The 24,041-nt window shown below is 44.1% G+C and overlaps 1 non-coding gene across 1 annotated transcript; it reads left to right on the plus strand.

Annotated features, from left to right (window-relative positions):
- Nucleotides 1–17,265: 17,265 nt before the first annotated feature.
- Nucleotides 17,266–17,347, plus strand: Trnas-gcu. Its single transcript has one exon. It is a non-coding gene; the product is annotated as a tRNA-Ser (tRNA).
- The last annotated feature ends 6,694 nt before the right edge of the window (nucleotides 17,348–24,041 follow it).

Raw genomic sequence — 24,041 nt, forward strand, 5'->3', positions numbered from 1 at the left:
GAAACCAAATTCCATGCGCAGCACACAGTGGGTCTCGTAAAAAATCAATTCTACTCCCACATTTGACCTTAACAAGCGCTAGGAATGAGAACTGATGTTTTTTACCTGACCAGCTGTTTTGCTGCCGCCGAGAAATTCTTTTAGAATAGGCTTTTTTTCAGATTTTTCTGTTCTGATTTTAATGTCTCAGAATACTGGAAAACATTTCCTTATTACTGTAGTCTGCTAAGCGTCATGAACTCACTTGTATAGAGCATGAAAACTAAAAGGTACCATAGGACAGTAGTAATTTTGTACAGCAGTTTCTTCACTTGAATGGTTATTATTAAATAATGAATGGACATACTCCCATCTGCCCAAGCTCTATTCAACGCAAAAAAATTAAAGACACGAGCATGTGACAAAATAAGATCAACCTTAACATATCTACTGTTTTTCTACACAGATCATAATATTCCATATGACACAGAAATTATTTATTGTAACACTGTAACGTCCACACATTTTCCGTATTGTCTGCTAAATGTGTCCAATTTTGTTTCTGCTTCAATTTGGCGGTTGCGAACACATTTTATATTTGTTTTGTTTTGGAGGGGTGTGCTGAAAACGAACATGTTGCTCTTCTCGTGCTATGATATGCTACTGAAGCAGGACCCTCTCATTTATGGTATCCCAGTGAATCGGAGTTCTATAGTTTTTTGTACGACTTTCGCATTAAAGACTCCACTGTGGTACTTGTCATTTGTCAGCGTCTGTAGCTCCCCCTAAATGCCTTATGCCTCGTCGTCAGATAACGAGCGAGGTGGAGCAGAGGTAATTCAGTGGAATCGTATTCGGGAGGCACGATGCAACACTCGGATATATTGGAGAATTCGCTTACAACGCCACTGTCGAGCTGACGATGGAGTATTGTTCGTCGACCTGGGGCTTATCAAGTAGCATTAACCTAGGAGATAGAAAAGATTCAAGCATCATCTGCACGATCCGAGTTGAGTTCGCTTATCAGCGTGAGAGTCTCACACAAACGCCGAACAGGGTGCAATGGAGAAGCTTTCAGGGAAGACGTTGTGTATCGCGGAAAGCCCGTCCCACAAACTTCCGAAGGCCCAGGTCTCAAAACGAGTCCAGGTACATACTGCTTTCTCCGACATTTCTCGCGTAATGACCACGACATTGGAATCACCGAAATTCGTGCTGAAACAAAGACACTGTGTCAGGAAGAAATTAAGAACAGGAGTTGACGACAGTGAACGATGAGCCCGCTAATGAAGGGGGACAAGCGCGGATTGAGGAAGTATGCGGAACGAAGTCAGTCGCGTCCCGTTCAAGGTAAATGTCTCGGCTTTCACCGTAAGTGGCGGCGGAAAACCAAGGAAGGCCTAAACTTACATGCCCTGCAGGAGATTTGAAAACAGGTCCTCCCGAATGCGATTTCATCGCCTACAGCAGAACGCCACGTGACTCGGTGTGTTTGAAACAAATCGTTCGTGGTCAGTATAGAATATTACGATCAGCACAATTCTTTACCTGTTCAGTTCACGACATGGCAATAGGAAAATACTTAATCAGTTCCTGGTGTGTTTGGAGAGCGATCCTGTTCTGCATCTGTGTACTGAACTGATGAACAGCCATTCGAGTTGCTACAAAGTTCTTTATTTTAATTACAAATGAAATGGGCTATATTGTACTTGTTCTACAGTACTAGTTTATTTTGTCGAGTGGTTTTCGGGTTACAAGACCATCGTCCGAGTTTAACTGCATATATCCTTGCCAAAGAGTGTGAATAACATTGATACACATCGATAGTCAGGTAAGAACCATGGAGGCAAAAAAAAAAAAAAAATAAAAAAAAATAAAAAAATAAAAAAAGAAGGGAGATGGCACTGTAGACTTACGCTGAACTTAATTTTGAAGCCAGAGTGGGAGAGGTCTGACGCCGTTTTACGTAGCCCAAAACATTAGCAGAACACGGTTTACGATTGCTTCTTGCTCATTATTTCTGTCGTGAGCTTGAAACAACTGTTTTAAATACTAAAAATTACAGTGCTTGCTTGAATAACATAGTGTCAGGAGGGCAATTTCGAACGTTTTTCTGCTCTTGAATGCTTATTTGTTCTAATAAAACTACACATTCGACCTCGTTAATGTAACTTCGTTTTCTTGGTGCATTTAGAATAACGAAAAAGAGAAGAATGCCATGTGAAAAGTGTGGTGTCACCGCCAGACACCACACTTGCTAGGTGGTAGCCTTTAAATCAGCCGCGGTCCGTTAGTATACGTCGGACCCGCGTGTCGCCACTGTCAGTGATTGCAGACCGAGCGCCACCACACGGCAGGTCTAGAGAGACGTCCTAGCACTCGCCCCAGTTGTACAGCCGACTTTGCTAGGAAAGCTTCACTGACAAATACGCTCTCATTTGCCGAGACGATAGTTAGCATAGCCTTCAGCTACGTCCTTTGCTACAACCTAGCAAGGCGCCATTACCAGTTTATATTGAGATTGTAATTATGTATAAACAAGAGCGATGTTCTCCAATTATGGATTAAAGTTAAGTATTCCAGCCGCTACGTTCTTTTCTTCATAGTATAACTCCTTTAACTGTTCCAGACCTCACGCCAGTCTGCGTGAGATTAAACGCGTGCCTTTCGGCTACCCATCACTGTGGATTGGCTGTCTTGCCAGTCCACAACAGTTTGGCGACGTGTATAAAAACGGTCTTCTTCTTTATATTGCACTAATTTACTTGTGTCATGGCTTCGCCACAATCTCCAGATGTACTGTCTGAATTTTATCGCTTGCAGAATCAGCAGACGCAGGCCTTATTGGATGCCCTTGGACAGCTCGTCCAGGGTCAACGTGCACTGCAAAACGATGCGGCAGCCGCCGCTCCACCGCTACTGCAGCCACACCACGCTGTTGCACCACCTTTTCGTCCTTTTGATGCGGCACTGGAAAGCTGGACGGAGTGGTCACGCCAATTTGGATTCCATCTCGCCGCCTACAGAATTCAAGGTAACGAGCGGCAGCCTTTCTTATTATCGTGTGTAGGCGTCCAGACGTACCGAGTGATAGTGAAATTATTTCCCCGACGCGACGTACCAACTCTGTCCTACGACGAAATTTTGTCTGCATTAGATGCATATTTCAAAGAATCCGTCAATGTAGTTGCAGAAAGGTATACCTTCTTTCATACAAAACGTATGGCTGGTCAAACTAATCGGGAGTGGCTTGCAACCTTGCAAGGCCTTACTAGGGATTGTGCTTTTGAGTGTGAATGTGGACTCCCTTATTCAGATACTATGCTGCATGATGCAATTGCACAGAACGTTTCTGATGTTCGTATACGGTAACAGATTTTGAAACTAGTCAATCCCACCCTTCAACAAGTAATAGACATACTGGATCGGCAGGACACACTTGACTTTGCTCAGGAATCATTTGAATCTTCGCCAGCTGTGTGTCACGTTAACCGGCCCGCCGGGCGAGCTGCACGGAACAGTAAACAGCCCTCGCGCCCGACCGCGCAGCTGCCGCCAAGCTCTCTGCTACGTGTGCCACGCAAGCAAGCGAATGCAGTGCTAAAATCATGCCCGCGGTGTGCTACTAGACATTCGCGTGACAATTGCCTGTCACGCCAAGCTATTTGCTTTTTCTGTGATGAAAAAGGACATGTTCAGGGTGTTTCCCAGAAAAAGCTCAGAACGGACACTTACAACCATTCCAGGCCCTTTGCTTCACGCCGGAATCGGAATCGAACCAAGAATACTGAGGCTCATGAACCTTCACCCATGGAAATTCATGTAGTTCAATCCACTCCGCCCAGTGCCACTCTCTCTAACAGTGACTGTGTAGTCCCACAAATAGTGTGCATCGACATCGCAGGAAATCCCGTCAAGTCGCAAGTGATTCTGTACCTGTGTCAGTTCAAGTTGCACGAGACAGTCGCTCCTGTCGTCAGCAGGACAATAAACTTTTGTAGACTTGGACATTAATGGCAACGTGATCCCATTCCAGCTCGATACCGGAGCTGCAGTTTCATTAATCAATCAAGACACGTACAAACAACTGGGCACACCTCCGTTGCGTGCCGCAAATGCTAAGTTAAATAGTTCTTCAGGACAAGCTATCCCTGCGTTAGGACAGTGCAGCCTTCTTGCAACATACAAGGGACAAACAAAACTTGTGTCATTGTACGTCCTTCATTCTTCTTCTGCTGTGAACTTGTTTGGTTTAGATTTATTTCAGTTGTTTAACTTGTCTATAGTCAATCAGGTCCTATCAGTGAACCAGACTGTGCCTTCAGACCGTGTTTCTCGTCTATGTGAAGAATTTGCAGACATTTTTGCACTGGGCCTAGGTTGCGCTAAGAACTATGAAGCACATTTGGAACTGAAAGTAAATGCGCAACTGAAATTTTTCAGAGCGCGCAATGTTCCCCACGCATTGCGTGATGAGGTAGCAAGAACATTGCACGATTTGGAGTCACAAGGTGTAATTGAACGTGTGCAGGCTTCTCTCTGGGCATCACCCTTAGTAATTTTGCCAAAACCATCCGGAACATTGCGACTTTGTGTGGACTTCAAAGCTACAGTGAATCCACAACTAGTGATTGCAACTTTTCCTTTACCCCGCCAGGAAGATCTTTTTGACAAACTGTGCCCAGGTAAATATTTTTCGAAGTTGGACCTAGCAGATGCGTACTTGCAAATACTGGTGGACGAAGAATCCCAGCGCGTTTTGGTGGTTAACACGCATCTTGGTTTGTATCGATTCAAAAGACTGCCATTCGGGTGTGCATCCGCCCCTGCATTGTTTCAGCAGTATCTGCAAACTGTTTGTGCGTCGGTCCCTACTGCAGCAAACTATCTGGACGATATTGTGATCTCCGTAAAGTCAGAAGACGAACATTTAGCCAATCTCCGAACATTATTTCAGGTCTTGCGACAAAATGGTCTTCGCTTGCGGAAGGACAAATGTGTGTTTTTTGCTCGGGACTTACCCTAACTGGGCCATGTAATCCATGCCCAAGGCATACATCCGAGTCCAGAGCACCTCCGTGCCATACAGGACTTGCCTTCGCCGCAGAATTTGAAGCAGCTACAGAGTGTGCTGGGAAAAATCAATTACTATAACAGATATGTGCGCCACGCCTCTTCCATATCAGCTCCGCATCATCGCTTACGCCGTAAAGGTGTTCCGTTCGTCTGGACGACGGAATGCGAACGCGCCTTTCGCAAGTTGAAATCGGCGTTGCTTTCTCATACTTGCCTTACGCCATTCGATCCCCAGAAACCCCTTTTGTTGATGGTAGGTGCATCGGATTTCGGGATCGGTGCTGTGCTTGCGCACAAAGATGGATCACATGATTGCCCTATTGCCTTTGCGCCCAAATTGCTCTCGTCTGCGCAAAGAAATTATTCACAGATAGAGAAAGAAGCTTTGGCTCTCGTCTTTGGTGTTACAAAGTTTCATGATTTCTTGTATGGTCGTCACTTTACCATCATCACTGACCACAAACCTTTGACATAGCTTTTTCATCCGAACAAGCCTGTACCTCCACGTACAGCGCAGAAATTCATTCGCTGGACAATCTTCCTCTCGCAGTACCGCTACGATATCTTGTATTGGTCCACTGCTAAGCACGGAAACGCCGATGCGTTGTCCCGTTTGCCTGTTGCTGAGGATAGAGCATTCGATTCTTCCGAACTTGCTTGCATGTTGCTTGACTCGGATACCGATGACGTGGTCGAATCGTTTCCGATTGATTTTCGTCGTGTAAGTACAGCCACAGCTGCTGACCCTGTCCTTGCTACCGTTTTGCGTTTTGTTGCTACGCAATGGCCCTTGTCCAAGTCACGGATCGAGGATCCGTTGGTTCGCCGATTTTTTGCTCACAAGGAGAGACTTTTTGTACGACGTGGTGTTTTGCTGTTGCGTTCTGATAATGATCAGTCCCGGGTCGTGGTCCCACGTTCGTTACAGTCCTCTGTCTTACGGCTTCTCCACCAAGGACATTGGGGTATAGTGCGCACGAAACAACTTGCTCGTCACCACTGTACTTGGTTCGGAATCGATGCTGCGATTACGAATATGTGCTCTTCTTGCATGGCGTGTGCCGAACAACAATCCGCACCGCCGCGGAAATCATTTGCATGGCCGAAAGCCACTTCCCCTTGGCAACGCTTACACATCGATTTTGCTGGTCCATTCTGGAATGCTCGATGGTTGGTTGTGGTCGATTCTTTCAGTAATTTTCCTTTTGTTGTCCGGATGTCTTCCACGATGTCATCTGCCACCATCCAAGCGTTATCTGCTATCTTTTGCATTGAAGGTCTTCCACAGACTATTGTTTCCGACAATGGCCCGCAATTCATGTCCGCCGAATTTCAGTCATTCTGCAAGGCCAACGGTATTCAACATCTGACATCCGCGCCGTTTTCGCCGCAGTCAAACGGTGCCGCTGAACGTTTGGTCAGGACTTTCAAGTCACAGATGTTGAAGTTGAAAGAGTCTCATTCTCGGGAGGACGCGTTATTGCTCTTTTTGTCCTCGTATCGCTCTCAGCCCCGAGATGGTCGCTCACCGGCTGAGTTGCTCCATGGTCGTCCTCATAGAACCTTGATGTCTTTGCTGCATCCGCCGCATCAGGTTCCTGTGAAGCGGCAGATTCCTGCTTTTGCTCCGGGCGACGTTGTATACTATCGCAACTATCGAGGTTCACGGCGTTGGCTCGCAGGGCGCATTCTTCGCTGCCTCGGCCGCGCTATGTATCTGGTTTTGGGGGCCTCTGGTGAGGTGCGCCGGCATCTCAATCAGCTGCGCCTCTGTCGTCGCCTGGGTTCTGCCGCTCCCCGTCTGCTTTCAGCGACGGTGCCGTCCCGTCAGCGCCCTGGGGACCCATCTACTGGCTCGCCTCATCCCCAGGTGTTACCGACGCTGCCTTTCATTTTGCCCCATGGCGACGGGCCGCCGCAGCCGCCTGTTCTCCCGCCGGCGACGCCCGCAGTGGACGCGTCACTGCAACCGCCGGGTGCCTCCCTGGGTCACGCGCCGCCGATCGCTTCCCGTGACCAGCTGTCCTCCGACATGGAACTCTTGCCCGTTCCGGACCGGATGTCGTCTTCGCCCGTCGGGTGCCCCGTTCTGATGGAGGTCGACCCTTCGGCCCCTCCTGTCTCTCTCCGGGCCCATACACCGCATGTTGGCGTGCACCCTGGACTAGGTTTTCAGGCGTTTCCTAGTTCCCCTCGGGCCGAATGGCAGGGTGCGGGTGGCACAGACTCGCCTGTTGTTAGGTTCCCCACCTCGTCGCATACGTCAACATGGGGTCCTCCCCATGGCGGGCGGAAGCCTTATAACACAACCGTACGCCGATTTGCGGGGGAGGAATGTGGTGTCACCGCCAGACACCACACTTGCTAGGTGGTAGCCATTAAATCGGCCGCGGTCCGTTAGTATACGTCGGACCCGCGTGTCGCCACCGTCAGTGATTGCAGACCGAGCACCACCACACGGCAGGTCTAGAGAGACGTCCTAGCACTCGCCCCAGTTGTACAGCCGACTTTGCTAGGAAAGGTTCACTGACAAATACGCTCTCATTTGCCGAGACGATAGTTAGCATAGCCTTCAGCTACGTCCTTTGCTACGACCTAGCAAGGCGCCATTACATGTTTATATTGAGATTGTAATTATGTATAAACAAAAGCGATGTTCTCCAATTATGGATTAAAGTTAAGTATTCCAGCCGCTACGTTCTTTTCTTCATAGTATAACTCCTTTAACTGTTCCAGACCTCACGCCAGTCTGCGTGAGATTAAACGCGTGCCTTTCGGCTACCCGTCACTGTGGATTGGCTGTCATGGCAGTCCACAACAAAAAGGATGCTTTCGTAATGCATTTTCTTTCACTTTTACTATATTTGTATCGATACCAAATGAAGGTGGAACTCCGAAACTAATGCTTGTTTGCTTACTGGCACTGCTTCTTGTTAGTTACATTTTCAGCTTTCAACTCGTACGCACAACATTTTTAATATTCACGTTTGCAAAAAACATTCCTATGTGTGCTTTGTTAGCCCATTAACGTGTCCATTGACGAAAGAAGAAAGTCATACTGTTGTATGTTGTGCGTGCTAACAAAGTGAACGATTATTGAAATGTCAAAGAAACAGAACTGCGTAGAGGTATACTTCCATGCGGAATAGAGTTCTGGTTTCATTAGATTTCAGTGCATTAGTTTCAGTGTAGTTTCCGCATCTTCTCACTTTCAAACCTTAACTACACTACTGGCCATTAAAATTGCTACACCACGAAGATGACGTCATACAGACGCGAAATTTAACCGACAGGAAGAAGATACTGTGATATGCAAATGATTAGCTTTTCAGAGCATTCACACAAGGTTGGCGCCGGTGGCGACACCTACAACGAGCTGACATGAGGAAAGTTTCCAACCGATTTCTCATACACAAACAGCAGTTGACCGGCGTTGCCTGGTCAAACGTTGTTGTGATGCCTCGTGTATAGAGGAGAAATGCGTACCAGCACGTTTCCAACTTTGATAAAGGTCGGATTGTAGCCTATCGCGATTGCGGTTTATCCTATCACGACATTGCTGCTCGCGTTGGTCGAGATCCAATGACTGTTGGCAGAATATGGAATCGGTGGGTTCAGGAGGATAACACGGAACGCCGTGCTGGATCCCAACGGCCTCGTATCACTAGCAGTCGAGATGACAGGCATCTTATCCACAGGGCTGTTACGGATCGTGCAGCCACGTCTCGATCCCTGAGTCAACAGATGGGGACGTTTGCAAGACAACAACCATCTGCACGAACAGTTCGACGACGTTTGCAGGAGCAGGGGCTATCAGCTCTGAGACCATGGCTGCGATTACCCTTGACGCTGCATCACAGACAGGAGCGCTTGCGATGGTGTAGTCAACGACGAACCTGGGTGCACGAATGGCAAAACGTCATTTATTCGGATGAATCCAGGTTTAGTTTACAGAATCATGATGGTTGCATCCGTGTTTGGCGACATCGCGGTGAACGCACATGGGAAGCGTGTATTCGTCATCGCCGTACTGGCGTATCACCCGTCGTGATGGTATGGGGTGCCATTGGTTACATGTCTCGGTCACCTCTTGTTCGCATTGACGGCACTTCGAACAGTGGACGTTACATTTCAGATGTGTTACGACCCGTGGCTCCACCTTTCATTCGATCCCTGCGAAACCCTAAATTTCAGCAGGATAATGCACGACCGCATGTTGCAGGTCCTGTACTGGCGTTTCTCGATACAGAAAATGTTCGACTGCTGCCCTGACCAGCACATTCTCCAGATCTCTCACCAATTGAAAACGTCTGGTCAATGGTGGCCGAGCAACTGGCTCGTCACAATACGCCAGCCACTACTCCTGATGAGCTGTGGTATCGTGTTGAAGCTGCATGGGCAGCTGTACCTGTACACGCCATCCAAGCTCTGTTTGACTCAATGCCCAGGCGTTATTATGGCCAGAGGTAGTTGTTCTGGGTACTGATTTCTCAGGATCTATGCACGCAAATTGCGTGAAAATGTAATCACATGTCAGTTCTAGTATAATACATTCGTCCAATGAATACCCGTTTATGATCTGCATTTCTTCTTGGTGTAGCAATTTTAATGGCCAGTAGTGTAGTTCTAAGTTCTAGGGGACTGATGACCTCAGATGTTAAGTCCCATAGTGCTCACAGGCATTTGAGCCATTGATGGTAATTTCGTCGACGGTCATTTCCATTATTCTATCTCGCGTCCAGTATTCTTGCTCCAGCTGCTGCACATTCCATGCCTTGCCAGTCCTGTGCAGTACCTGAAAGGAAAGTAACATTAACAAGATTCTGCAATCTTTCCTTCGACATGTCACCAGCGACATTGTTGTCCCTGAAATTGTGTTTTATTTTGGCCTATGCCAATTCTATCGGATTTAGATTTCAGTTGTAGGGCAGTAAACGCACTAGTTTGTAGCCTATGCTCTCAAGCGCTTTTATCCACAACGTACAGATCCGAGGCTGGTTTGTTTTCCTTTATTGTAGATAACAGTTGGGGTTTACTCATAGAGTCGTTGTAGTTTATTTGCCCATCTTGCAAACATTCTAACGTCGTAATTTTGAAATCATATTTATTAGGCATTCTGGCGAACTTACTGCTGTGCTATGGGGCATTATCTATACAACAGAAACGGGTGGAATATTAGGAACGACCATATCTGCAACTCCCCCCCCCCCCCGTCCCCCTCTCCCATCAATGTCCGCTAGTTTCGTCAGCTTCAAGAAGTTCGCAAGTCAGTAGAAAAGCGTAAGTTAGTGCCAACAGTTTCTCGCATGAAACTTACTGACAAATTAAAATCGTGTGCCAGTTCGGGTTTCGAGCTTCGAGTCTCAGCTCGGCACACAGTTTTAAGTTGTAAGGAAGTTCCAAATCAGCGTACATTCCGCTGCAGGAAGAATATTTGTTCTACTTTCTTGCATCTTGATGCAGGTACTTACCGAATTTATATTTTCCTGGAAATTCTTCTCGAACTTACAGAAAGTGTGTGTGTTCACCACCGGTGCGAAAGTACCAGCGTCGTAAAGCAGAGTGGCACAAAGACAGATGGGCTGAAACAAATGTACCGGTGGAATCCCTACACACACATAATTGGGGCCATCAGTCAAGGAACTGCGAAATGAGTTAAGCAATCAATTTGTTTCACCAGAAGCCAAAGTAGAACGGCAGTACAGACGTCTTTAAAATTTAACTGATTTTTTAATGTTACCGTGAACATAAATGCGTTACATTTCTGACGAAAGTAATAAATACTGTTTGCAAAAATTGAAAAGTAATTAAGAGGCAGTCTCTTGGTGAGATGCCGTACTGCACTTCACTTAAATAGTGTTTCTTGGTAACATCAATATGTACTTACCTATTTTTTAATTTTTGTGTTTTATCATGATTTTTATTCATTAATAATAATGCAATAACAGAGGCGAATGCTCTGGTTATTAAGAGTAACTGCACTTCTGTAACACGTTCTGCGGCGAGTTCTTGAAGTAAACTTGCCCCAGTGACTTGATGAAATAAACTTGAGTAAGTTTTTGTTCTAATGTAAACACAATTGCTTACAGAAGTTATTTGCGAATGGACGCAAGGCTTTTGAATACTTCGCATCTAAGACCAACTTAACGTTGGCAGCCCCCGGAGGCAAATGAATATCTGTCAAGTAGTGCCTATTTCCTCCGCTTCTGGCAGCACTCGCGAAATCGTCAATTTATCGTGACCATATAGTATACAAGCCTATACCATTCTTTGTTCAAATGGTTCAAATGGCTCTGAGCACTATGGGACTTACCATCTGAGGTCATCAGTCCCCTAGAACTTAGAACTACTTAATCCTAACTAACCTAAGGACATCACACACATCCATGCCTGAGGCAGGATTCGAACCAGCGATCGTAGCAGCTGCGTGGTTCCGGACTGACACGCCTAGAATCGCTCGGCCACCGCGGCCGGCTACCATTCTTTGTGATATACCAAAAGTTAGTTAGTTAGTTTCATGCTCCATGATACTTCATTTGCAAGATACATCGTAATGATGTGGAACAATTCATTATATATTGACTTTTTTTGTAAATACGTCTCCATGTTGATCATTTATTAGTTTTTTAATTAAAGACAGAGAGACGTTAGTCAGTAATTCCTACCCATCGCCATTCACACATTACAGTAGTAGATAATCTTCTGTGGAACAGGAGGAGTTGTCAAAGATAAACGTTTCCAGTTTAGCTTCGAATTTTACTTTGCTGTCTGTCAGGCATTTTATATCAATGGGTAAATGATCAAAACTTTTGGTTGCAGCTTTGTGAATCCCTGTTTGTGCTACGGATAACCTTAATGTGGCGTATTTTTTTCTTCTGGTGCTGCAATTGAGTACAACATTGTTCCTGGTGAAGTGCAACGGATTATTTACAACAAGCTTCATGAAGGAATAACTAGACTGTGAAACGAAGACTGCTACTCGCTTGCCTGTTACAGAAGTTTTCAGCCAAAGCCTTCTTCAGAAAGGAAGCACAGCACACACACACATTCACATAATCATACACACAAAAGCTCACGCATGCATGACGGCTGTCTGCGGCTGTTGTAGCCATAATCTTTTTTCATGGAGGAGGAAATGTGAATAATGAATAATTATCGGCGGGAGGAATTTAGGGCATGAGATGCTGCCTCAACAATCAGCGCGGTTCCGTAGCCGTGTGTCGTGCGGGGACGAGACTGTTGGTGTTATACAGTGTGGTTCGTGCATCGGAGCGATTACGGTTTGGAAGGCAATGAAAAACACAGGAAAGAAGAGAAAGAGCGGACATTGAGTAAAGTAAGGTAACTCTAAAGTCAAATGACAGAAATAAAACCACTACGATAAAAGTAAACAGTGCATCCATAATTCATGTATACAAAAGAAAATATTTCTTGAACGGCTCCACTTACGAATGAAATGTGGTACCTTTAAACTTTTGGACTACGATCAGACTGAGAAGTGCATCTGTGAACAACGCAAGCTGGCATTTTTGCTGAAACAACTACGTCTCCGCAAAATCGAAGCACCAGACACAATCGAAACTGGGCACGGGCTCGTCAGTGACGACACAGGGAAGTGTTATCGCGGTGAACCGTGCAGGGATGAATGCGGTGAACCTAATGTTCTGGGCTACTTAAGATGACGGACATTGGCTTCAAGTTTGTGATGTAATAACAACTCCCCTCTTTATTTACCTCAATGGTAGGAACAGATGGTAATAATTCATCTTTGACAGTGCAGTGGTAACGCAATTAAAAACGTTGAAGTGAAGCAGTAGATCAGTACAAAGGGAACAAAACAGTCAAAGATTGAAACTGAACTCCAAAAACCAATGCCTGTTTAATAGAAATTAACAATCGTAGTAAATAAAACCAGTATTTGGCGAGAGAACTGAATAGCAGATTTTTAATTTACTGCGCAACTGATCTCAGCTTTTAAATTGAGGCCATTTTCTAACGGAATCTGCAACTGAACGTTGTACACGCAGATGTAACTAATATTTAAATAATTCAAATAAAAGGAATGTACGCGTCTCAATATGAAAAACTGTAAGATTACACGTGTACGGTATAAGCACATAAGAAAGAAAATTTTTTAAAAAATAAAGTGTATTCATATGATTGTAGTTGTTGTGGTCTTCAGTTCAGAGACTGATTTGATGCAGCTCTCCATGCTACTCTATTCTGTGCAAGCTTCTTCATCTCTGAGTAACTACTGCAACCCACATCCTTCTGAATCTGCTTAGTGTATTCATTTCTTGGTCTCCCTCTGTAATAAAACTTGGCGAAAATGTTTTTGTGGTGAAGTATGGGATCAATATCATAGTTAAAGACAAGAACAACAATGTTCAGTATACAACGTTTTATCACACATTACCAGCATAAAGAAAAAAAATATCTTCCACAACTTTTATACGTATCTCGTGTAATCCGGGGTGGTGCTTCTTGATGCTGCCGTAGGTTCATTTTGATGTTACTGCATCGTCACATAGAAATTATGTAATGGTATAAATAAGTTTTTGTGCTTCTAGTTTACAAATGATTTTATTTCGCATGCTAGATGTTCGGCGGCGAACGTACATCGTGGAACTTAGAAGTCTGACTTCGTGTTGTTGATACAAAATTCTGTCTAAGATTGAAGTATGGTGGCGTACAAATCGCCTCTATTTATATGGTTTTAAACAGCTGCTGTCATTATTACATACTGAATTTTGCATTTATACAATTCAAATTTTCACGTATATCTTCCGAAATTACATAGAAATTTACATGGAATAAAAGTGAATAATTTCATACAAAGAGAGGAAAGAATCTGTTTCTATTAAGACCATAAATTACATGTTTTATCATTGCACAATATATTTCATTAGTTTGCATATAGTATTTAACTGACTTAGAGAAAAATCACGCTATCATTTTCAGGTGAACAAACTGGTTAGTTTTATTGAACGAAAGGCCTAGATGCAACTAATTAATTTTTGTACGAGTAAAATTTTACATTTCTATATGGTCGTAACTACAGTTCTATTAACTAACACCAATTAGAAACATGAGTTTGCTTGATTCTGATTGAAAAGTCATCGTGTCATATTTTTATTAGAGGCCCAAACAATTTCTGGATTGAAAACAAAACATAGGTGTCTCTCTATGATTTGGAAATATCGGAACTTTAATCGTTAATTACTCCATATTTACAACTGCAAAATCAATCCTACCACGTGCTTGTAGAAAGTACTGTGTGTAAATTATAATGGTACATTTATTTTTAATCCAACATGTTTCCTTCATTCCATATACTGATGAGACACAACGTAAACAATGTCAAAGCAATGCCCTCTTTGGGAGGGTGGAGATGAGGCTGGAATAGGATACAGGATCTCAAGGGGTTGTGGTATTACGCTCTACGATTTTTACCATCCACGCTTCCCTCCGATACCAAACTGGTGATCCCTTGATGGCTCAGAATGTGACCTACCAACTGATCCATTCTTTTAGTCATGTTGTGCCACAAATTCCTCTTCTTCCCAATTCTATTCAGTACTTCCTCATTAGTTATGTAATCTACCCATTTAATCTTCAGCATTCTTCTGTAGCACCACATTTCGAAAGCTTCTATTCTCTTTCTGTCTAAACTATTTATCGTCCATGTTTCACTTTCATACATGGCTACACTCCATACAAAGACTATCAGAAAAGGCTTCCTGACTTTTAAATCTATACTCGATGTTAACAAACTTCTCTTCTTCAGAAATGCTTTCCATTACATAGCCAGAGTAACTTTTATATCCTCTCTACTTCGACCATCATCAGTTGTTTTGTTTCCCAAGTAGTAAAACTCATCCACTGCTTAAAGTCTCATTTCCTAATCTAATTACCTCAGCACACCTCATTTAATTCGACTCATTGCAATATGCTCGTTTTGCTTTTGTTGATGTTCATCTTATATCCTCCTTTCAAGATACTGTCCATTCCGTTCAGCTGCTCTTCAGGTCAAATGATTACTAAATTAGAAATCAGGTACATTTAATAGTGACGTGTTTAATAATATCGCAGAAAAATGTGCTTGTCATGACGGGGTAGCATATGTCCAAGAAAATGGCGTATATTTGTATACAGTGGTCGTTGAGTGCTTTTTCCTGCATTTTTTTCAGGTTGGTATAAATTTTTATATCTTCATATAATGACATAAAGTTCCCCTTCTTCATTGTATCAATTATTACGAGGCTGTTATCGATACGTTTTATGTAACCTAATTTTTTCTGTCCCGATATTTTACATGTGTAAACTGAAAGCTTTTTCGTGTCGAAACTCGTACATTACCGTTATGAAAGGTATTTGAATATCCGTTGTACCTTATGTTCAGCATTTGGCTGCATTCACATTGTTTCAGAGTCCACTGAGTCTTCAATCTTGTAGTCTGTATTTTTCTAAAATAAAAATTTGATCTTGTTTTTAATTTTTTATTTTAACGTGAGTACCAATTTTTCCTGGTCGAGGTTCGAAATTCGTATTATATTACAAAAAATAAATCGACGAGTACAGGATTACATACCCGTATTACTGTTGTATGGACTGTAGATTGCTTGGAGATGAGGCTAACGCAGGATGGAGTAGCATGGAGGGCTGCATGAAACCAATCCCTGGACCGATGACCACAACAACACAGACTATTATGAAATTTACTCCCAAAATTAATTACTTGATATTCAAAGGACGCTTATACCATTTAAATATAAGTTTCAAAGATTTCTTCACAGCGATTTCTCTCAAGCATTGTGTTTTTGAGATGTGCCACTGTTCTTGCCGGGGTGCAGTGTGATCTGACACATTCGTAGCAGTTCGAACAAGAGATCAAAAATGAAGAGATGATGTCAAGGCATGTTTTAAATACATCGTCGAAATAAGTGAAAGTGTAACATTCCAGAAAATGATACCAGGCAAATACGTTGTCGCTTGCTGTACAGTCCAGTTTGTTTGAAAACGAGGGTCAGCACACTTACCCGGTAATGTTATTTACATTCAGTTGGTTCGACAATACATTTAAAACATAAATTTTCTCTTAATTTTTCGCGTCATGTGCGATCTGCCAACAGCGTAAGTTATATTCAGCGATCTGCCAACAGCGTAAGTTATATTCAACGATCTGCCAACAACGTAAGTTATATTCAGAGGGTAGATATGAAATTTTTATTATCACCGCGGAAAAATAAAGTCACGTGATGAATTTTTTGTCTGCTTGCGGGTACATGCTCAGTACTGGCGCACAATGAAGTCGTTGTACTGCAGTAGCGTAGCACGTCATTAGGGGACCCAAAATAGAATGCAGCAGCTCGTCTTCTGGCCCGCTCTATTTCGGCTTCTTCAGCAGCTTGCCGCAGTTCTTGTAGCGCGGGGATTTAAATGTGTGCCAGGACTGAAGACACGTACCCGCAAGCAGACAAAAAGATTAATTCGAAACTTTATTTTGACAAGGTGTCTACTGTTCGTATGGTCGGAAGTACATAAACCTCAAATGTCCGTTAGGTTGGAACTGGCCAAGGACAGCATTTAACGCCGAACGATGTACCGCCTCAACAGAACCATGACTTCCTTTAATACCGGGTGAACGCAGGTAGGATCGAACTATTAAGAACAGGTCTCACAGAGCTTTGTTTCAAGTTTCGGTGAAGCCACAGCACGCGTAGGAATGTCGTTCCAGAGCCGTGGGGGGCAAGCCGTCAACGAACGCTCGGCTGACCTTGGTGCGTGCGTTCGCGCTTCCGCCTGACGCATCATGCGTGCTGCGGACCGCGGCCCACGGCCGGCGCGCTCTGATTGGCTGCGGACGCGTGGCCGGCCCCTCCCGCCAAAGCGCCGTCAGCTGACGGTCAGGGCTGCCAACCTGCGCACGCGCAAGGCCGACTGGCCCGTGTCCTTCCTAACAGCAAATTTAGTCCGTCAGCAACAGACCGATAACCGTCTTCTTCTGGGGCATCCAGCAAAACACGTGGCCAAAATCTAGAAGTGCTAAACAGACACAGCATCGCTTTTAATGACAAGAGACGTGTATGATTAGACAAGGAAAGAGTTCAAGAACGGTACGTAACAGACCAATTACTACCTACATGGTTTATTCACGTTACAGAAGAGACGTTCTGATCATAATTCTTTGTAAAGAGCTCCGGGCATAAGGACGAGGTGGCCGAGTGGTTAAGGCGTTGGACTGCTAATCCAATGTGCTCTGCACGCGTGGGTTCGAATCCCATCCTCGTCGAACATTTTAAATCATTCGGATGCTAAATTAAATACTACTGAAATTCAAACAAATGTGTAATTACATTAGAAACATAAGAGGCAGTGTGGAAACATAATGGTATTTATGAAAAGTTTTTTTGTTATTACTGTAATTATGGACATAATGAATTTTCGTGTTCTGCGTTTCTGCTCAAAGTCACTCAAATGATATGATTACCTGTCTCAACATATCAAGTGATCAGATGATCTGAATCAGTTACGTGGTAACTCCTACAATTGTATTGACCTGGGGAGAAGCCGCTTCAGTTACGACTTTACCTTGAGAAACAATGCTCAGCATCTTACACACAGCAACCACCACAATGAAGTCGTCATAATGTAATATCGATCGAAATAATAAATCCTGGAAGCAACAGAAAAATTATCCACCTCGTGGCAGACATCGGAGAAAGATGATTAACTTTTCTGTCTCAAGGTGAAATACCAGGACACATGCCACAAGACTGTGTCGTACACGACACTTGACTAAAAAAACTTTTTCCCCTTATAAATCAGGGTCATTTGGTTTACATATGTAACACACACTAGCGCTGTTTCCTGTGCAAACGAAAACAAACGTGTTGGATCCGACACCGCCTTGTGGTGGGGAGGTTATAATTTTTTTCGATAAGTACACAGACTCTCAACAACAAGTACCACAGACTTTCAGCAACAAGAATTACGGCAAAAAGGAAAGACTGACAACCATGCTCTGGATTTAGCAAGTGTAGCAACAACCTGGAAGCTCCGGGAGACGGTTCTGTTGTGTGTAGAGAAGTTATACAGCACCAGATGAGTACAGGAAGCGCTGAAGAGAGTCTAGCAGTGGTACAATGACTACAAGTTGACCCGCAACTTTAACACACGTAACATATTGCTGTGCATAAACAGGCGAAAAGAACCAATACTGTTCGATTACACTACCTGTAACCAAGCACTGGAAACGGAGGCACCTGTAGAAGTCCTAGACGTATCTGTTCGGAAAGACCTCAGACGATCCGAAGAAAACTAATGCAATTTGTCACATGTCCTTTTACAGAGATGGTTATCAATCTCCAGTGGCAGGCACTACGAACGAGCTGTTGAACATTACGGCAATTGAAAGAGAGAGATAACGACAGCGATTTGTGTATCTATGATAAATCTCTTCCTTAGAAAATTTCCTCCCTTCATACCTCCTCTGTGTTACCACGGATGACGTGTCAGGGTTCTGTTTGGTCCTAAGATTGCAGTACACGCGAGGTGCCTAGTTGCTTCCACCGCCCTGAGTGGAATGCACGAGTTCTGGATAATGTTTACTAAGCTGCACTCGTCCTCTGCGCAGAAAATAGCTCGTAGGTCGTGAATCCGTTATCTTGAGGCTATAATGAAGTGTTAGCACAGGACTGGTATTGTGTAAATAATAAAATTTTTGAAGTGATGTGTTTAAACGGGATGCCACTCGCTTTTATTAGCAAAATACGAGATCTGCGCACGAGAACTGTGCAAGCCTCTTCATCTCCAAGTAACTACTGCAACCTATATCCTTCTGAATCTGCTTAGTGTATTCATCTCTTGGTCTTGCTCTACGATTTTTACCCCCTACCCCCCCCCCCCCCCCCCCCCCCCGCAGCTTCCCTCCAACCTCCAATACTAAAAGACCTTTAAGGCGCCATGTCACGGACTGCGCGGCCCCTCCCGCCAGAGTTCGATTCCTCCCTCGGGCTTGGGTGTGTGTGTTGTTCTTAGCTTAAGTTAGTTTAAGTAGTGTATAAGTCTAGGGATTGACGACCTCAGCAGTTTGGTCTCTTAGGAATTAAAAAAAAAAAAACAGGATATTTACAATTTGTACAGAAGCCAGATGGTTCAAATGGCTCTGAGCACTATGGGACTCAACATCTGAGGTCATCAGTCCCCTAGAACTTAGAACTACTTAAACCTAACTAACCTAAGGACATCACACACATCCATGCCCGAGGCAGGATTCGAACCTGCGACCGTAGCGGTCGCGCGGTTCCAGACTGAAGCGCCTAGAACCGCTCGGCCACCACGGCCGGCAAAACCAGATGGCAGTTGTAAGAGTGGAGGGGCACGAAAGGGAAGCGGTGGTTGATAAGTGAGTGAGACAGAGTTGTAAGCCTATCCCCAATGTTATTCAATATGTATATTGAACAAGCAACAAAGGAAACAACGAAAAATTTGGGCCGGCCTTGTGACCGAGCGGTTTTAGGAGCTTCAGCCCGGAACCGTGCTGCTGCTACGGTCGCAGGTTCGAATCCTGCCTCGGGCATGGATGTGTGTGATATCCTTAGATTAGCTAGGTTTAAGTAGTTCTAAGTCTAGGGGACTGATGACCTCAGATGTTAAGTCCCATAGTCCTCAGTCATTTGAACCAATTTGAAATATTTGGAGTAGGAATTAAAATCTAGAGAGAAAAAATGAAAACCTTGAGGTTTCTCGATGACATTGTAAATCTGTCAGAGACAGCAAAGGACTTGGAAGAGCAGTTGCATGGAATGAACAGTATGTTGAAAGGAGGATACAAGATGAACATCAACAAAAGCAAAACGAGCATATTGGAATGTAGTCTAATTAAATCATATGATGCTGAGGGAATTAGATAAGGAAATGAGACAGTAAAAGTAATAGATGAGTTCTGCTATTTGGGCAGCAAAATAACTGCTGATGGTCGAAGCAGAGAGGATATAGAATGTAGACTGCCATTGCAAGGAACGCGTTACCGAAGAAGAGAAATTTGTTAACGTCGAGTTTAGATTTAAGTGTCAGGAGGTTTTTTCTGGAGGTATTTGTGTGGAGCGTGGTCATGTATGGAAGTGAAACATGGGCGATAAACAGTGTAGACAAGAAGAGAACAGAAGCTTTCGAAATGTGGTGCTACAGAAGAATGGTAAATATTACATGGGTAGATCACGTAACTAATAAGGGGGTACTGAACGGAATTGGGGAGAAAAGAAATTTGTGGCACAACTTGACTAGAAGAAGGGATCGGGATCGATTGGTAGGACTCGTTCTGAGGCCTCAATGGATCACCAATTTAGTATTGGAGGGAAGCTGGGGGGTGGGGGGTAAAAATCGTACAGCAAGTCCAAGAGATGGACACACTAAGCAGATTCAGAAGGATGTACGTTGCAGTAGTTGTTCGGAGATGAAGAGGCTTGCACAGTTCTCGTGCGCAGATCTCGTATTCTGCCAATAAAAGCGAGTGGCATCCCGTTTAACTTCAAAAATTTTATTATTTACATAATACCAGTCCTTCGCTAACACTTCATTACAGCCTCAAGATAACGGATTCACGACCCACGTGCTATTTTCTGCGCAGAGGACAACAACTGTAGACGAGTGCAGCTTGGTAAACATTATCCAGAACTCGTGCATTCCACTCAGGGCGGTGGAAGCAACCAGGCACCTCGCGTGTACTGCAATCTTAGGACCAAGGAGAACCGTGACACGTCATCCGTGGTAACACAGAGGAGGTATGAAGCGAGGAAATTTTCGACGGAAGGGATTTATCATAGACACAAAAATCGCTGTCGTTATCTCTCTCTTTCACTTGCCGTAACGATCAACAGCTCGTTCATAGCGTCTGCCACTGGAGATTGATAACCAACTCTGTAAAAGAACATGTGACAAATTGCATGACTTTTCTTCGGATCGTCTGCATCTTCTGTACTGATTCTACCCGGTAAAGGTCCTAGAACAACAAGGAATACTTAAGAGCTGGTTGAACTAGTGTACTATAAGCCACAGCTTTCGCGAATGAATTACGTCTCCGTGCGGTTTCTGCAATGAATAGGACTGCGGCGTGTTTTTTTCCACAACTTGGGCGCATCTCGAGAAATCTTATGCACGTGGATGAGTGAGGACTCGGAAAGCTCCATTCATTCACGAGACGTGGAGTGTAGCGGTCTTCTTCTGGAGGGTTGCTGATTAATTCGATAACGGTGCGGCTTGGCGTGCTGGTCAATAACAGTGTGAGGAGGGTCTTTCACTCTCTAGTTTTACCCCAAGACAGCGAGAATGCTCTGTGACTCCCATACGCATAGAGATGCTCGAGGTGTTAGAAATATATGGAGCTCTGTCTGGTATACTTTGATGATTTATGTGTTCGAGAATTAATACTGAATGGATGTACTGCACAGTCATCTATCCACGTTCAATGATACTCGCAAAGTGGAGAAGGGGTGGTTTAGCTATGATACTGAAATTGGGAAAACATGCTGTCACATCATTGGCCGGCGTTGAAGTTACTGTAAAATTGCTAAAATTGTTCGCGCTATCAACTGTGATGCTTATTATTACAGTACATCGGCGGTGTCTTTTCCATCCCATCCGTGCATTGGCGCGCTATTGGTTACCACATAATGATTGACTGACAGCGCCTGTTTGAGTTGGGGAACGAGTTTTGTGGATGGGTGACACCTGATGGATGCTAGCACCAAAACAGTGCTCGTGTACATGACTGCAATATGAGGAATCAGTCGAGACGAGTCTAAATGTAGTGCTCGTGAATCACCTTCGGACTGTAGTTTGGAGACTCTGCACAACGCTACCAAACTCTTTCGGTTTCCTTACGTTGTAACTGTCCTTTATTTAAAATCAGCCGATGTGTGGCGCGTTATGGTATCCGCCATAAGAACGTGATTTACACCGTGCAACGTCTAGTTTCCTGCGAAAGGCTGTGGATTAGAACTTTTTAATGTCAGTTTAGAACCTGGCACAGGTCTCGAAGACGTGGCAGAAAAACGAAATGTTTGGTCTTGTACAAAGCGTGTTAGAATAAAGTGTTTCAAACAACTAAACAGGACCAGAGGGAGCGGCTTTTGCGACTTAGTGTAGTCTGTGGGATACCATCATTCGCCTAGAGTGTAGGTTATCAAACTTTAAAGTGGTCTCTGCAGTGCCTGTATATTTAATACGATCGTGCCGCACATACAGCAGTATCAGCGGCAGTTTGAGGTGTAAATTCGGTGAGGGATGAGGTATACCTTTTAGGAATGCTTGGAGGGTTGCACGCTGCGCTATTCTGGGGAAGCATTGCGAAATCTCCCTCTCCGCGCTGGAGTCGCATCGCAGCTTTGCGGCATCCCGCGAGCAATGGTGCCTAGGTGAGTTCTATATCGGATGAAGTTAGTGGAACTTCTATAGTTCTTAATTTTTCTCTGTTGGGGGGTAGAGAATAACGATGATAGCATGTTGGGGTGATAGATTTAATTGGACGCGGATCTGTAGTACTTGTATGTACTCGTAGTTTGGGGATGCACCACAATGCGCGCATTGCCATCAAATGGTCAAAACATGCTCCTGTCGCACTAACTCAATTCGATCTGTTTCTACACGGGTTACAGAAGGTTGTGGGTATGGTTATCTCTGACTTCTGCTCAGTTCCGACTTAAAATGAACAATCACATGCGCGAAGCTGTAGAAATGGGCGCAGCTGCAAGATGCGTAGGGACTGGCTAAAACGAGGTAGTAATTTTACTGTAGCAGACAGGTTCGAGGAAGGTGACTCGTCGCGAGATATGACATTGCCAGAAATATGATTCACTTGTGGGTGTGAAACGATGCAGGTATGCGCCTGAATGGAAAGACCTGTTTCCAAATCCCAGACATCATTTCTAGAGGATGGCGTAACACTAGAGATCTGAGAAGCTAGTGTACATTTTCTTACGACCTCAATCAACACAACATCTATCACCACTGTTTGTGTTTCTTCTCAGTTAGTCATCGCCTATATCACAGAACCTCTGATATCGTATCAAGACAGAATGCGCTACAAAAACTACAGAATTATCTAGCTGGGGCGGTGTCAAGGAGTCGCAAACACCGCTTACATACCACGTTCCTTAGCCGAACCACTTTCAAAATGTGGTAATTTTATCCCGAGGTTACATTGTGGGCAACATGTTGATCTGATAATACATATTCCTACGATCACTGTCATGGTATTTGTCCGGAAAAAACGCCTCATTCAGAGGTAATGTCGTACCTCGATTTTAACATCTGGCCGATTACAGCTCTCTCTCTAAGGCACAGTGCAAGAAAAACCTAAGAGACATGCTCACCCGTCGTTAATTTTTGGACAGTATTATTTTGCATCGTGTGGAATCATTTATTGGTCAAGTATTATAGTTAGTAGTAGTGGGGGTGCATGACATGTTCACATTTGAGCATTAGGCTTATAATGTATGTGTTTGTGTTCCGACATGTGTTAAGGAAATGACTATGTCCAGTCGTAAGGAATGTACAGATATTTCCATTTCCAGAGCCACAGCCTTCAGCAGAGTGTATTTCCGATACTTCGCTCATTGCCGAATGCCGTACAATTGAGAATGTGATCGTAACATTTAATTGTAAGTATAATGATAAAACATATATGTCACTAATTTTCTAGAATGATTCCGTGTATGCATGGCGTGTGGTGGGAATGATTCACATTTCCCATTAATGGCAGCAGCCTTCTGAATGCATAGGCCCGTTGGAGTGTAGGAATGTATTTGAGTTAACTTTGCCATCGTCTACGCAACCGAATAACAAACTAATACTCAATGTGTATTGGGTGGCTTTCTTGATCAAGTGGAAATTTTAGAAGGTTGTGTATGGAGGTGTGTTTGCGCTGGAGCGTTATTGCCTCCCACGTAAATTGTTTGGTTGACTGCTTCTGCACATTTCACGTC

This window comes from Schistocerca piceifrons, chromosome 3 (assembly GCF_021461385.2).
Source record: "Schistocerca piceifrons isolate TAMUIC-IGC-003096 chromosome 3, iqSchPice1.1, whole genome shotgun sequence".
Lineage (NCBI taxonomy): Eukaryota > Metazoa > Arthropoda > Insecta > Orthoptera > Acrididae > Schistocerca > Schistocerca piceifrons.